This window comes from Gorilla gorilla, chromosome 7 (genome assembly GCF_029281585.2).
Source record: "Gorilla gorilla gorilla isolate KB3781 chromosome 7, NHGRI_mGorGor1-v2.1_pri, whole genome shotgun sequence".
NCBI lineage: Eukaryota > Metazoa > Chordata > Mammalia > Primates > Hominidae > Gorilla > Gorilla gorilla.
Window position 1 is genome coordinate 88,363,660 of NC_073231.2, and position 16,136 is coordinate 88,379,795.

General features: G+C 37.4%; 1 long non-coding RNA gene across 1 annotated transcript in view; it reads right to left on the minus strand.

The window, feature by feature from the left end:
• The window catches only part of LOC109027947 (uncharacterized), a 135,648-nt gene that overhangs the window by 13,309 nt on the left and 106,203 nt on the right, over positions 1 to 16,136 (minus strand). The window contains exon 2 of the long non-coding RNA XR_002006987.4: positions 693 to 825. This is a non-coding gene — a long non-coding RNA (uncharacterized lncRNA). The remainder of the gene's footprint in view (positions 1 to 692; positions 826 to 16,136) is intronic.

A 16,136-nucleotide genomic window follows, 5' to 3' on the forward strand; every position in this document is an offset into this window, starting at 1 on the left:
GGCCAGATTAGAACTAAAAGCATTCTAATAGATTAGAATTGAAAACACCTTTATAAACTCACGTTCAGCATAACATACAGTTACATATACAAATATTTATAAAGATGTTTATATACACATAGATTTCCTTGCTCTCTCAACTGAAAGGGTCTGGAAGCAACAACACCCCAGGAATAACAAGCACATCTAGCACCCAGATTTGGGTTTTAATACCTTTCTCGAATAAATGGAGTTAGGGCTCCTTGGAAAATGGGCTGATTCTAAGACTGGGGCAGAATATATCTGTGATGATCCTGGAACATCCTTTAGTACCAAAAAAATAAGGCAGTGCTCAAATAAAATACAACAATTCCACAAGCATGAGGGCATATCAAACAGACATGAGAATCAACTGAAAGAGCCCCCAATGGCCAAAGCCACAGCAATTTGAGCAACAAAATAAGCAAAGTGGTATTAGATTATAACCCAAAGTATAAAATAAATATCCATGAGTCCATACGGATATAAATAGTTGAGTGAATTAGTAAATTGGTGAGAGTAGACAAATCTTCCATGCAGAAGAATCCAAATAATTTATGTAGATGTTCTGTCCTCAAATGAATAGATCATAACCTCCCCACCCCTTAAGTATGAACTGTGGTTGGCGATTTCTTTTGAATAAGTACAATATAGAATGGAGGAAAAAACAGTACCTTTACAGAGAAATCTGGCAAACACTACCTCAGCCAGATGATCAAGTTCAATATTCAGCAATAAGTCATGTTGTTAGTGTGTGCTCTTGATATGACATGATGAGAATTGCACTTCACTTCTGTGATATTCCTCCTGAAAACACACAACCACAGTCTAGTTAGAACATTAGAAAAAAAAAATCAGACAAATCCCAAGGGAGGAAAATTCTACAAAATACCCGTTCAGTACTTCTCAAAACTTTCAAGATAATCAAAAACAAGGGAAGTTTGAGAAACTGTCACAGCCAAGAGGAACCTAAGGAGATATTATGATTAAATGCAACGTCGTATTGTAGTTGGGCTCCTGGAATAGAAAAAGGATATTTTGTTTTAAAAAAAACTAAATAAATAGGCATTAAGTATAAACTTTAGTTAATAATTTATCAGCATTAATTTATTAATTATAACTAATACACCATACTAATGTAAGATGCCAATAATAGAGAAAATTGGCTGTAGGATATGTGGGAACTCTATCAACTGCAATTTTTTCCTGTAAATTTCAAACTGCTCTAAACTAAAAATACCTGTGGAATAAATGAGTGAATGGAAGGAAAAACAGTGTAGGAAAAAAGGATAGAGATTTTTAAAATTTATGTACTGAACAGAGCTTTGCAGAAAATCTATTGGATTAGTTTTTAAATATAGACTAGAATAATTCTTTTCTCTTGCAAAAATAGATGCAAATAGAAGACAAAAAGTTTGAACACTGTGTAACACAGCCAGCACGTAGCCAATAGCATTTAATTTCAGTAAATAGCTTATAATCACAATAATCAGGCCAGGGACACTGAGCCAGCTATTAGAACTATTTTTTTCCAATAAAATAATTGCCTTAATTCAGACTGAGAAAATATTTGTGGGAGGAGGGTTAGAATAGTAAATACATCCACCAAAATTATTAATTAGCTTTACACAGCTATGGCCAAAGACACAGAAATAACTGGCTCTTATTAGAGAAATAAACCAAAAGAGGATAGGAACGGTATTGCACAATTGTGTTGCTTTGAAACTGTGAGAGTTTCTCAGACTTTCTTTGTTTTTGATGATCTTGAAAGTTTTGAGAAGTACTGGAAGCCATATTTTGAAATCCCATTTGATACAGAATCATCTTAAAATGATGCGTTTGTCATGTAATTGTTTTTCATAATGTAGATAAATGATACATCAATGTCTTATTTTATAAATATTTCCCAGTAATCTAATGATCATATGCTATTTTTATGCTTCCTTTAATTTTCAAGGAATTTTTAATGCTTGATGATTTTTAGTCAATTCAGTTTACTTTTCCTCCATTACCATAAAATGTTATCAAATTAAATACACACATGCACAGAAGAAGAAGAAAACTACTTATAATCCCATGTTAACTGTTTAAAACGTATTTCCCGTTAGGTTTAAGTGCTGGGATTACAGACATGAGCCACTGTGCCTGGCTTATTTTTTAATTTTGAACTATAATTAATTGTGACTATATGTATATTTAATTTGTATTCTGCTTTTTATCAGTTTACTACAGTATTTTTTATATATTTTAAATTTTTAATAATGTGTTGTTATATCTTGATTTACTAGTTTGTTGGATATTTAGAGTTTTTCCCAGGGATATTTTATTCACTCATGTATGTCCCAATTCCAGAAGAAAAATCGAAACCCAGTGATTTTGTGTCTGAGTGTGTTGTGGCTATAGCATTCTTACATTTGAAACTCAGGAAGGAAACAACTGGGGTCTAAGCAGCCAAATATGGAGGTCTAAAATATAAAGGTTTTTTTTTTTTTTTTAAACTGCCACATTCATTCCCTTTAGCATCCCAAAGTTTGAGCTCACAGTCTGGTTGGCCATATAATAAAATGGGATCTCAGACGTCAGAGAACGCTGCATCTCAGACATCAGAGAACAAGCACCTATGAAAGTAGGCTTCTGACTTCACCTTCTCTTGCAGGGTATCATTCCCCTCAGGAGAACAGTTGTCAGAGCCACACTAAGTCATGTGCTTCATGAGTTTCCAGAGGTAGATCCATGGCAACCTCTGGTAGAACCAGAACAAACACAGCAAGGCACTTCTGGTAAGCATCATCAGTTAGTTTTCCAGCAAGCCAATGAAAAGGCCTTTCAAAGTTGCCATTGCTTCTGGCAGAAATGTCATAGTACTAGTGATATTTGTTTCACTGGAAGACAATAAATTTTGCCTTGGTTTTCCTGTCTTTACTATCCATTACTGAAGCAGCTACATTGTCTACGACAAATACCCAGGTTTCATCATCTTGTGCCAGGAAAATTTAGGAGCAGAGGTTTAATAGGCAAGAGAAAGGAAAATAGCTCTCTAGTGACAGAGAGGGGAGTTCTGAGGGTAAAAGGCAGCCTGCTGGTGGCGGATGCACCAGATTTTATAGTCTGGCTTGGGGAGGCAGTGTTTGATTTACTTAGGGCTCAGAAATTGGTTTAATCAGGTATGAAATTTACATAGGGCACTGGGGAAGGCTGGCTGCCTCACCCTAATCTTATTATGCAAATGAACTTTCCCCTTGGCCAGCGCCATCTTGTCTGCTCCTTACTGTACAGGTAGCTGGCAGAGAATGCAAGATGGAGCTGCCATTTTGAACACGGTTGGCACAACTGCCAGCATCTATTTTACAGGCTGCTCTTTGTTGGAAAGAAAAATGATTTGGGGCTGCTCTTCATTAAAAGGAAAACCTTACTAAGCACTTCTGTACCCTCACTATCTGCCTGTTATAAATAAAGTTTTTGGTGCCACAAAAGAAATAGCACTCGAATAGAAAATTTTCTTTTTTTTCTTCTCAGCAAGGCAGTTTACTTCTATAGAAGGGTGCACCCTCACAGATGGAGCAGTGGTGAATGCACACCTGGACAAGGGAGTTTCGAAAAGGGGGTCTTATTCCTGATGCACGTGGCCCCTACTGCTGTGTAGTTCCCCTATTGGCTAAGGTTAGACAGCACAGGCTAAACTAATTCCGGCTAACTAATTTGAAGATAGTGACGGGGTGAGTGGTTTGGTGGGGAAAATGGTTATGGCAGAGAAGGAAATTGGAATGAGTCAGGATGGAGCAGGTAATCAGAAAAGGTTGCTTTATGAGGAAGTTAAGTTTAAAAGTAGAAGGCAAAGAATTGAACCTACTGACATATTGATTCTTTGAAGAGAAATTTAGAACTCATATCTAACATGCCTAACTCCGGTGTCACTGCATTGCCACACAATGTGATGGGATGTTTCCATATACTGCCATCTGACCTCAGTGCCAATTAGATACATACTTATAAGTCTTGATGTTATATCAGACATGATAATGGTACACTGGACTTGGATACAACAGCCATTTATCAGGCCACCAAGTGTATGTTTGGTACATTGAATTTAAAAGGTCTAGTGTTGGTAGGAAACACAGGTGATGGACCTCAATAACTAAAGTGACTATATGCTTCTCAAATTCACCATTAACATTTCCCAAATATAGTTTTACCAGTACTGCCATCTCCAGCCACCACATGTTTAAGTAAAACTTAGGAATGTCCTTGGGCAGCCATCATAAAGGCTCTTCCAGAAGTATCTGTTCCTCACCTGACTGAGCCGAAATACATTTGTTTGTTTTTAATCTGAGTTCATGGTGAAAATGGGAACACTTAAAATATCAAATATTGCAGCATGAAAACGCCTTCAGATATTTTCATGATATATCTTAAAAATGATGAACTATTATTTGAATTAAAAACTCTCCAATTCATCAGGATTGTATGCATTAATTCATATAATATTTATTAGGAACCTACTAGGTGCCAGGCACTGTTCTACATGCTATAAGGAAAGCAGATAAAATTCCTGCATTCATGGAGCATATCTTTTTCACAGCCCAGAATTAAGGAGCCACTGCCTCCTGAGGTGGTTGGTAATGCCAGGAAAATGACCAGTCCTGGAAAAAATCTTGACCAGACACTGGAAACTCCTTATATTCTACTCTAGGTTCACCTCTGTTGACATAGAGTGAGCAGACAGAAAGATGCCAGAAGAGGAAATCAAAGTCTTCTAAAATGAGAGAGAGAAACTATGAAGCAAGTACTGATTTTCTGATCAATGAGCAGGTTCCCAATTTTATGTATCTGGGGACTGGGGAAATTTGTTGGTTAAAGGAAAGGAGGGTGGGAGGGAAACCAGCAAGATTGAGTTGGATACACTCTACAAAAAACCCTACCATGTAAGACAGAGAAAAACAATGGTTAATATGCACTAAAATCTGGATGTAAATCAGAGTTCAAAAGCCACACATTGCCCAACTACAAGCAAAACTCTGAATACTGGGTTTTATGACTGGTTTTGAACTAGGAAGCTGCTCAGGCTTTTAAAATTTTGTGGGATAGTTTTTGGTGGTGGGAGGAAGCAGAAGCCAATACTTCAGAAACTACAGAGGACCACAGGGAGTGAGAAAGGTTCGTGGCAAGCTAAGGGCCAATACTGTCGAATTAGATTTTTTTAATCCAACAAGAGCAGTCATTAAATTTAGAGGATCAGTCCTACGTTTCACACTGCATTTAAAGGATGAAAAAGCAGGGCCACAGCTTTGGAATTAGTCTCTAACTTGTCTGGATGGGAAAAGGAAAGTCATTTGGGAGCCTGCCAAACATTGTATGGAAAATACAAAAGTGAGCCCAGGAAGAAAATAGTTTAATTTTCCCCAAGGAAAACAGACAAAAGGAAGAAGAAAAGAACTAGAGTATATGATAGAGACAGATCATACTGATTTGCATCCCTTAAACACGGTCTCTCATCACATCCTTGAAGACATTATTTGGCTAATTTACCACTGTTGTGTCAAAAGAAGGCAAAGTAAAGGACAGGCTGTGAAAAGGGGCTCAGAAGAAGTTAGAAAAACGTGGACCTTTATATATTTTCCTGTCATAAAATACTAGTTTGTTTGGGGTGAAGCAAAATGGAGTTGAACTTGGTTAAAGGAAAGGAAGCGAAATGAAGAGTGCCTTGTTGTTCAGGTGCACGGTGCCTGTGGATTTCAGCCAAGCCACAAATGTTGCATTACCAGCATAATGCTCCTCTACCAGAAACTTGATGCAGCATCGTGGGATTGTGCTCACTGCACATGGTTTGGCCCCTTTTAACACATCAAGTGCTGTTTTTGTCATATGACAAATAATTTTTGTCTCCTTAGATGAGAGTGACTCTATCAATTTCTCTTAAAACTTGAAGTGAAAAACCGTAAGGCATGAATAAATAATTTCTTCTGAATTAATATCGAGTATCATCTTGATCTAAATATGCATCTTCGAAGTGGGAAGGAGAATTTTGGAAAGGTTTATGTCTGTGAAACATTGAGTGAAACAAAAATCTCTGATTTCCCCCATAAATGGCTACTCTTTAATGAGACTCTCAAACTGAGACAGGAATGGTTGCCTGGTTCGTCAGCATCATGAGGTTTCAAATATCAGCTAGGCATGAAGAGTGATACAGTCATTAGACATGAACTGAAAGAAAGGATTTTTTCTGCATCCTTAAGGCTGTACTGTGATGTAAACATACACACACACACACACACACACACACACACACACACACACACTCTCCAATGACATCAGTCGAAACTTCCTGTGAGCAACTGGGAAAGGGACTTGGCTCAGAATTCCAAGAAACCCAACCTGAGATTTTAAACCACACTTCTTTCCAGTGCTTTCCAATTGATTCAATTTCAACGAAATTATCATTGTCCCTGGTTCCAATAGCAAACTGAAGGGAGAAGTAAATTAGGAAGGAAAAGCATTTTGTTGGAAAAAAAGATGTGACTCTGTGGAAACATTTCAGAGGGGCCCCAAACAGATGAAATCCAAAGGTGCTATTCCCATGATCTGTCAGGTTACCTGGAAACAGATGTTCCATGGAACTATGGCAGTGGCTGAAGGTGAGTAGGGATGGAAAGATGAGGACAAAGACCCACAAACACCTCCTCTTTCCCTCAGCCTCATTTGTGTTCCTGATACCAAAGTTAAACTGCTATTTGGCAAACGGAGAAGAAGAGGAGAGAGGAAGTCACAGTATATTTACATTTCTTGTCCAGTTTCCAGTTCCATGTCAGTACAGCTGAACCTTGGATGGCCTAGCAACTCCCTACGGAGGTCTGCTTGGCAGAATGAAGGAGCTTGTGTTAAAGGACAGCCTTCTGTGGCTCTCAGTCCACAAGCTGTCCATCCCCTCTGACCTCCATCAGTATTACAGTGATGATAGCAACAAAAAGACTACTTCACATCAAAAATACAAGAATTTTATGCAGGGAAGATACTAGACAGTGCCTCCTTGGCCAAAGTCCAGTCTGGCTAGAGAAATTTGTCTGCAAAAAGAAAATAAAAGCTGCCCTGTGCCTCAAACAGTGGTTGGTCTAAGTCCACACACACACAGCAGCTTCTCCATGACTGACAAATGGCACAATTAGTGGATTATTGGTGTAGTAATGTGAAAATGTCCATTTGAGATAACATGGCTTAACCAGGCATGGTGACACATGTCTGTAGCCCCAGTAACTCAGGAGGCTAGGGTAGGAGGATCCTTTGAGCCTAGGAGTTTGAGGCGATAGTGTGCTTTGATCATGCCTATGAATAGCCACTGCACTCCAGTCTGAGCAACATAGCACAACCCTGTCTTTAAAAAGAATAGATAACATAGCTTATCAGTTACCACCACTGGCATAACCAGAATACTTGACTATAATAAATTTTGAATTGCATTATAATGTGAAATCAGTTAATTGCCAAAAGTAATGTGCTCTTTGACATGAGGTTCTGAATTGCAGGGTGCTGAAAAAAAATTGCCTGTGGTATAGTCAACTATTTTTGAAAGTAGCCAAGAAAAGAATTCAGGTCTCCTGCTGGCTGTTCCAGGCTCAATGATTTACCTTTGGTAGACACAGTGCTTGTTTTGGATTTCACACAAGTTGGCATGAAATCCAGAAAACTTTGAACAGATGGTCCCCAAGGCCATCTCTGTCCTCAAGTAAGAATTCAATGCAATGTCTTTTGCTAACAAGAGATGTATGTCAGGGGAGAAAATCTCTCAAAATTTTAGAGAAATGTCTTTGGATATACCCAGGCCTGCCACTGCATCACAAACAGCATCATTTGAAGGCTTTGTTTCTTACTAGGGTATCCCTGAAAGTCTTATCTAGGACCATATCTAAGAAAACCTCTCAATTCCTGGAGAGTTCTGAGGCTTTCAAAGAATATCCACAGTAGTGTGGAAGCTCTGCTTTCTAGCGGAACTCCTGTGGAACTTCCTGGAGTTGTGAGCCTTATTTTAATTACTTTTAGTTGACACATAATGTACATATTTATGTGATAGTGATATTTTGATACATGTATAAAATGTGTAATGATCAAATCAAGGTAATTGCATATCCATCACATGAAACATTTATTCTTTCTTTGTGTTGGGAGCATTCAAAATCCTATCTTGTAACTATTTGAAAATACACAAAACTATTGTTAACTATAGTCATCCCACAGTGCTGTAGAACACTAGAACTTATTCCTCCTATCTAGCTGTAATTTTATATCTACTAACCAACCTTTTCTATCTTCCCCTCCCCTTCCAAGCTTCTGACAACCATAATTATATTTCGATAAGCTCAACATTTTTTAGCTTCCACATGTGAGTGAGAATGTGAAATATTTATCTTTCTGTGCTTATTTCACTTAACATAATGTCCTCCAGGCTCATCCATGTGTACATGTACCACATTTTTTTTTGTCCACCCACCTGTTGATGGACATGTAGCTTGATTCAATATAATTTCCATTGTGAATAGTGTTGCAATGAAACAAGGAGGTTGAGACATACCTTAGATATATTGATTTACTTACCTTTGGATAAATAACCAGCAGTGGGATTGCTGGATCATATGGTAGTTCTGTTTTTGGTTCTTTGAGGAACTTCCATACTGTTTCTCATAATGGCTGTACTGATACATTTCCAACAACAACATATAAGAGCTTCCTTTCTCTGAATTCTCATGAGCATTTTTTTTTTGTCTTTTTGATCATAGCCATTCTAACTGGAGTGAGATGATACCTCATTGTGTGGTTTTGATTTGCATTTCCCTTATGATTAGTGATGTTGTGCATTTTTTTTCATTTACTTCTTGACCATTTGTATGTCTTATTTGGGAAATGTCTACTCAGCTCTTTTGCCCATTTTAAAATCATATTATTTGATTTTGTTGCTGTTGAGTTCCTTTTATAATCTGAATATTAGTTCCTGGCTGGATAATGTTTGCAAATATTTTCTCCCATTCTACAGGTTGTCTCTTCACTTTGTTAACTGTTTGCTATGCAGAAACCTTGGTTTGACATCATTCCATTTGTCTATTTTTGCTTTTGTTGCCTGTGTTTCTGAAGTCTTAGCCATAAAATCAATGCCTAGCCTACTGTCTAATTTTCAGTGATACATTTAAGTCTTTAATCATTTTGAGTTTATTTTTGTAAATGGTGAGAGATAGGAGTCTAGTATTCTTCTGCATATGGGTATCCAGTTTTCCCAGCACCATTTATTGAAGATAGTTTCCTTTCTCCAATGTAAGTTCTTGATATCTTTGTCAAAATTCAGTTGGCTCTAAGTATAGGGATTTATTTCTGAGTTCTGTATTCCATTTGTCTATTTGTCCTTTTTTATATCAGTCCCATGCTGTTTTGGTTACTATAGCTTCATAGTATATTTTGAACTCAGATGGTGTGATACTTCCAGCTTTGTTCTTTTTGCTCAGGATTGCTGTGGCTCATCAGGGTCTTTTGTGGTTCCATACAAATTTTAGGATTGTGTTTTCTGTTTCTGTAAATGATGGCATTGATATTTTGATAGGAATGCACTGAATCCATAGATTCCTTTGGGAAATGTGGTTATTTTAACAATATTCTTATAATCCATAAGCGTGGAATGTCTTCCTATTTGTGCATGTGTGACCTCTTTAATTTCTCAGTGTTTTTGAGTTTTCCTTGTAGAGATTTCTTACCTCCTTGTTTTTTTGTCTCTTCAGCTATTATAAACAGGATTGCTCTATTAATTTCTTTTTCAGCTATTATGTTATAGGAATATAGAAACAGTACTGATTTTTTTTTTTTTTGAGATGGAGTCTTGCTCTGTCTCCCAGGCTAGAGTGCAGTGGTGTGGTCTCGGCTCACTGCAACCTCTGCTGCCCGGGTTCAAGCAATTCTTGTGCCTCAGCCTCCCCAGTAGCTGGGACTACAGGCATGCACCACCATGCCTGGCGATTTTTTTTTTTATTTTTAGTAGAGATGGGGTTTTGCCCCATTGGCCAGGCTGTATGTTGATTTTGGATCCTGTAACTTTATTGAATTATCAGTTCTAAGAGTTTTTTTGGGGAGTCTTTAGGTGTTTCGACATACAAGATCATGTCATCTATAAAGAAGGACAATTTGACTTCCTCTTTTCCAATTTGAATGCCCTTTCTTTTTCTTGTCTAATTGCTCTGGCTAAGAATTCCTATAATACAATGAGTAGGAATGGTGAAAGTAGGCATCCTTGTCTTGTTCTGGTTGTTAGAGAAAAAGCCTTCAGCTTTTTCCCATTCAGTATTAGGTTAGCTGTGGGTTTGTCACATATGGCCTTTTTTATGTTGAGGTTTGTTCCATCTATGGCAAATTTGTGGATTGTTTTTCTTATATAGGGATGTTGAATTTTACCAAATGCCTTTTCTGTGTCTATTTAGATGGTTATATAGTTTTCTTCGTTCTATTGATATGATGTATCACTTTTACAGATACAGGTATTTTGAACTACCTTTCCAGCTCTGGGATAAATCCTGCTTGATCACGCTGTATTATCTTTGTGATGCGGTTGGATTTGGCTTGCTAGTATTTTGTTCAGGGTTTTTGCACCTATGTTTATCAGAGATATTAGCCTGTAGTTATTGTTGTTTTTGTTGTCCTCATCTAGTTTTTTTCTTTTCTTTCTTAAGTTCTGGGATACATGTACAGAATGTGCAGGTTTGTTACATAGGTATACACATGACAGGGTGGTTTGCTGCACCCATCAACCCGTCATCTACATTAGGTATTTCTCCTAATGCTATCCCTCCCCAAGACCCCCACCCCCTGACAGGAACCAGTGTGTGATGTTCCCCTCCCTGTGTCCATGTGTTCTCCTTGTTCAACTCCCACTTATGAGTGAGAACATGTGGTATTTGGTTTTCTGTTCCTTTGTTAGTTTGCTGAGAATGATGGTTTCCAGCTTCATCCATGTCCCTGCAAAAGAACATGATCTTTTCCTTTTTTATGTCTGCATAGTATTCCATGGTGTATATGTGCCACATTTTCTTTATCCAGTCTATCATTGATGGGCATTTGGGTTGGTTCCAAGTCTTTGCTATTGTGAATAGTGTTGCAATAAACGTGTGTGCATGTGTCTTTATAGAATGATTTATAATCCTTTGGGCATATACCCAGTAATGGGATTGCTGGGTCAAATGGTATATCTGGTTCTAGATCCTTGAGGAATTGACACACTGTATTTTACAATGGCCAAATGAATTTACACTCCTACCAACAGTGTAAAAGTGTTCCTATTTCTCTACATACTCTCCAGCATCTGTTTCCCAGCTTTTTAATAATCACCATTCTAACTGGCGTGAGATGGTATCTCACTGTGGTTTTGATTTGCATTTCTCCATTGACCAGTGGTGATGACCTTTTTTTCATATTTCTGTTGGCTGCATAAATGTCTTCTTTTGAGAAGTGTCTGTTCATATCCTTTGCCCACTTTTTGATGGGGTTGTTTGTTTTCTTGTAAATTCTTGTAAATTTACAGATCTTGTAAATTCTTGTAATTTCTTGTAAATTTGTTTAAGTTCTTGGTAGATTCTGGATATTAGCCCTTTGTCAGATGGATAGATTGAAAACATCTTCTCACATTCTGTAGGTTGCCTGTTCACTCTGGTGATAGTTTATTTTGCTGTGCAGACGCTCTTTAGTTTAATTAGATCCCATTTGTCTATTTTGGCTTTTGTTGCCATTGTTTTTGGTGTTTTAGTCATGCAGTCTTTGCCCATGCCTATGTCCTGAATGGTATTGCCTAGGTTTTCTTCTAGGGTTTTTATGGTTTTAGGTCTTACATTTAAGTCTTTAATCCATCTTGAGTTAATTTTTGAATAAGGTATAAGGAAGGGGTCCAGTTTCAGTTTTCTGCTATATTTCAGCAGTAAAGCCATCAGGTCATGTAATTTTCTTTGTTGGGAAATTTTTATTACTCATTCAATCTTGTTGCTTCTTGTTGGGCTGCTCTAGTGTTAGGTGTATATATATTTACAACTGCAGTATCCTCTTGCTGAATTTATCTTTTTATCATTATATAATGATGACATTCTTTGTGTGAGTGTGTGTGTGTGTGTGTGTGTGTGTGTTTTTGAGATGGAGTCTCGCTCTGTTGCCCAGGCTGGAGTGCAGTGGCGCGATCTCAGCCCACTGCAAGCTCCGCCTCCTGGGTTCACGCCATTCTTCCACCTCATCCTCCTAAGTAGCTGGGACTACAGATGCCTGCCACCACACCCGGCTAATGTTTTTTATTTTTTGTATTTTTAGTAGAGATGGAGTTTCACCATGTTAACCAGGATGGTCTTGATCTCCTGACCTCATGATCCAGCTGTCTTGGCCTCCCAAAGTGCTGGGATTACAGGCATGAGCCACTGCGCCTGGCCTGTGTTTTTAAACTTAAAGTATATTTTGTCTGATGTAAGTATAGCTACACCTACATGTTTTTGGTTTTCATTTGCATGTAATATTCTATTCCTTCACTTTCAGTCTATAGGTGTCTTTATAGGTGAAATGAGTTTCTTGTAGACAACATATAGATGGCTGTTTCTTATCCATTTATCCAATGTATATCTTTTCATTGAGAAATGTATACCATTTGTAGCCAAAATTGTTATTGACAGGCAAGGACTTACTCCTATCATTTTGTTAATAGTTTTCTGGTTCTTTTAAAAATTTATTCCTTTGTCTTATAGTTTATCCTTGTGGTTTTTCAATAGTGAAAACTTTTGATTCTTTTTTGTAATTTATGTATCTGCTCTACAAGTGAGTTTTATACTTTGGTTTATTTTCATAATGGTAGATATGGTCTCTTCACTTCTACATATAGGACTATTTTAAAATTTTCTTGTAGGGTTGGTCTAGTGGTGATAAATTCCTTCAATTTTGCTTGTCTGGGACAGACATTGTCTTCTTTTTTCCTGAAAGATTGCTTTGCTAAATATGGTATTGTTGCTTGGCAGTTATTTTTCTCTTTGCAATTAAAATGTATTGTCCCATTTGTTTCTGCTGAGAAAACCTTCGTGAGTCTGATGGGGATTCCATTATATGTGACTTGATGCTTTTCTCTTGGTGTTTTTTAGAATTCTGTTTTACGTTTGACTGTAACACATCTCAAAGAGGATCTTTTTGAATTGACCCTACTTATGGATCTTTGAGCTTCCTTTATCTGGATGTCTATATTGCTTCCAAGACTTGGGACATTTTCACCTATAATTTCATTATGTTTTCTATGTCATCTCTCATATCTTCTTCTGGAACTCCTAAAATGCAACTTTTTTTTTTCACTTAATGGTTTCCCATACATCACATAGACTTTCTCCATACCTTTTTATTTGTCTGACTGGGTTATTTCCAGAGATTTTTCTTCAAGTTCAAAAATTCTTTTATCTACTTGATCTAGTCTATTGTTGAAGGTTTCAATTATATTTGTATTAATTGATTCAATTTCTCATTCAGATCATAAAATGTTTTCCTAATTTTATTAAGCTGTCCATCTATGTTCTCTTGCTTCCTGCTGGATTTCCTTAAAATCCTTATTTTGAATCTTCTTCAGGTATTTCCTAACTTTTTTTCATTTGGGTCAACTACTAAAGAATTATTGTGTTTCTTTGAAGGTGTCATGTTTTCTTGCTTTATGCATTTGATAAAACAGTTATGTCTTCCAATTGTATAGAGGAGCTTTTGTAGGAAATTACTTTTTCCTTTTGATGTATCTGTAAGTGTCAGTTGGGTAGGGTGCTTCGGTTTTGTTTCTTGCTGGGCACAGTGATGTAGTCTCTGTATTTCTTGGGCTGTAATGAATGTGAGTGTTGTCTGTGAGTCTCTCAGTGGCCTAGGCTATTGTTGTTTGTGAAGGCTGTGGCATGGCTTTCCTTGGAATAAGAATGCAGAAAAGGCTGGTTTTGTGGCTTCTGGGGGGAATATGTAGGTGTACAGCCCCTCTGCTACAGGATGGGGTAGGGTTGCCAGAAGTGGCAGTGATAGGCCATGGATCAGCGAGTCCATGGGCCCCTGGGAAGTGTGTGCAGGTGCCAGTAGTGGTGGCAGCAGGTCTTGCTTGGTGAGCCTTATAATAGGCCAATGAGAAATGCATAGACATAATTTGTTTTTAAAGGGCTCAGAAATATGGGAAATAAAATGAGGGAAAAAAAGCTATAGAGAAGTTTGAAAATAAAATATTCAAATGGCAGTGCAATAGAAACATGTAGAGTAAAAGTTACATAGCTTAAAGTTTGAATGAGACCTGGGGTAGAGAATGTAAGGCTACATACATACAGAAGAATGGGGATAGCATCACCTAGTGGTTGTGACTACAGTTTCTGAAGTTAGAGAGACCTGGATTTGAATCCCCGTTCTCTTACTCATCAGAGATGTAGCTTTATGAATGTTACTTAAGGCTTGATGGCCTAATTTCTTCATTTATTAAACAGAATAGTAAACTAACCTCATAGAATCTCATGAAGCTTTTCAATGAAATTGTGTATGTATGTAACTTGGTATGAAGACTGGCACGAAGTAAATGTTCAATAAAATGTTGGTGAAAATTAGCTTGAAATAAAGCATTCATTCTGAAGAAGAATAAACAGAAGGGCCCATTTATTTGGTGGACAATAGTAGGAAGCTTAGGTATAAGAAATAGCATAGAAAATGCCAAAGGCTTTGGTGAACCATATTATCTGAAAAAAAAAAATCAGCACACATTGATTTTTTCAGTGGGAAAGATTATCACTGAACAAAAGTAGAAAGTATATTTATAAATAAGAATACTCTTTTGCTGAAAGCTATATAAAATTTAACTTCGATCCTTTGAGTTACAGCCAACTCTATGTTGCTTAAAGTTTTATAAATTGGCTCTTTTTCTTCCTTGTTGCACAGATTTTGGCCATTTAACTACTTATTAAGATTTTCACCAAAAGTACTTACATGAAGATGAGGTTAAAAGTCAAATAATTTTGACTTGCCAGGTGATTAAATGCTACCAGGTAAAGAATAAATAATCACACCCTCTGCTCAATTAAAAAACATACTCTGATAAAGGACAATTTTTATTGTAGTTCCTAATGATCTCGTTAGATACTATGCCTTCAACTTGGTTCTGCCCCAGGTGCATATGCCCAATTTCATGAAATGAAACTTTTGGAGATTATCAAGTATAAACATTGTGTTAGGGTACAAGGGGTTTAAGAACCAGAGTTTCATTATGTTACAGATAGTTAGACATGAGCAGGGGCTCCCCACCAGGAATGTCAGGTGACCATCAAATGATGGTCAGGCAGTTGTTGTACTGTCTCTCTAAAATAATTGGTCCCAGCCAGTGCCCAGAGAAAGGCAGTCTCCCAATAGATAGAAACACCTGAAATGTGACCAGCAGCTTCCTGCTAAGATCTCAGGAGGTGGTGAGGGGGCTCACACATGCACATTAAGAGGCAAAATGGTGGAGTTTAATTGGTATATGACTCCTAGAGACATCTGACTGGTAAGGGAAGGACCAGTGAAGGAAGAACGCCTCAAGTGAGCATGTGTACAACTCCAGTAAACACACTGTGCATGATCCCCTCCCAAATAGTAGTAGGCCACTGCAAATGCGAACACCTCACCCTAAGGGAGAAGGGAAAAGTCCTTCCAGACATTGGCTTAGGCAAAGACTTCATGACCAAGAACTCAAAAGCAAATGCAACAATAATAGATGAGACCTAACTAAAAAGCTACTGCAGTGCAAAAGAAATAACCGACAACCCACACAGCAGGAGAAAATATTCACAAACTAAGCATCTGACAAAGTACTAGAATCTACAAAGAACTCAAATTAGCAAGGAAAAAACAATCTCATCAAAAAGTAGGCAAAGGACATAAATAGACAGTTCTCAAAAGAAGATATGCAAACAGCTAACAAACTTATGAAAAAATGCTCAACATCACTAATTATCAGTGACATGCAAATTAAAACCACAATTTTAATTTGGCACATTACCCCCACAAGAATGGCCATAATTTAAAAAAACAAAAAATGTTTGGTGGGAATGTAAACTGGTACAACCACTATGGAAAATGGTATGAAGATTCCTTAAAGAACT